General features: G+C 37.1%; 1 protein-coding gene across 1 annotated transcript in view; it reads right to left on the reverse strand.

Moving 5' to 3' along the window:
* The window catches only part of LOC107749560 (zinc finger imprinted 3-like), a 16,340-nt gene that overhangs the window by 1,123 nt on the left and 14,111 nt on the right, over positions 1 to 1,106 (reverse strand). The window lies entirely within an intron of this gene.

Raw genomic sequence — 1,106 nt, forward strand, 5'->3', positions numbered from 1 at the left:
GGGGGTTTGATGTTGCAGGGGCGGGGCCACAGTGGGGGATTTTTTTAATGAAGACAGAATTATATGAGAACAAATATATACGTGTGCTTTGTGATTTTAGTTCAATAATTATCTCTTTATTATTTCTATTATTTAATGGGATTTTACTAAATATTAACATTGCTGACTTATGGTCAGAGAGCACGCTCGCTGACTGAATTCTGCACTTTGGCGAATTCTCTCATCAGAAACAACAAAGCGCAGATGTACATGTGATGTAAATAAGAGATTTATTCATCATATACTGCAGACAACATCACTGATTAAAACTGGAGCTTTTTTTAAGAGTGCTTACACTCACGCTAGACTGAATTATTAAATTATTTGATAATGTAAATGTTCTTTGCTCGCTGTTTGTTTGTCGTTTGAATAATCGTGGACATGCGGCATTATAATTAGAAACTTAAAATGTCTTTTTATTAAACGTGATCAGGTTAAATACTACGGAAGCCCTGAACCACATGGTGAAAAAAAAAAAAAGAAAACTTATGGTAGGGGAAAAAAAAGGAAAACTTATCTCGTTATTTCAAGATATTAAGTCATTAATTCGACATACTCATTGAGCAAATGCATTTGAGCGCTCAGGGTCTAAAAAAGAGGTGTGTTCAGGCGCATTGTTGGCGCGTTGCTATTTTGAGGAACTGAAAATAGACTGTATACTGTAATACGGCAATATTTTTTTTGTTATTTAAAGAGTGCATTAGTAGAAAATGCGCCTCTGGGCGGGTCCACAATGCGCGTTCACTTTGCTTATTACACACAGGGACGCGCAGCAGCACACAAACATTTTTAAACATGAAACAATAAAAGATTAAAATGTAAAAGATTATTATTGTGTAGGCTACATGAATATAAAAATGCCTACATGTCATAATGGATAGCCATTGCATGTGTCAGAATTAGGATACCTATTTGCTCACGCACGAGCAGCTCTGTTTCATCTCTGGAGACGCGTTCTGTCTTAGCGCTAGCAAATTCCGCCGTGTAAATAGCAAATCCACCATGGCACGAGCGCAACTGCCTCTTAAAGGGAATGGGAGATGACACTCTGATTGGTTTATTGCATG

This window comes from Sinocyclocheilus rhinocerous, unplaced genomic scaffold, assembly GCF_001515625.1.
Source record: "Sinocyclocheilus rhinocerous isolate Xijiao unplaced genomic scaffold, SAMN03320098_v1.1 scaffold1071, whole genome shotgun sequence".
In the NCBI taxonomy this organism is placed as follows: Eukaryota; Metazoa; Chordata; class Actinopteri; order Cypriniformes; family Cyprinidae; genus Sinocyclocheilus; species Sinocyclocheilus rhinocerous.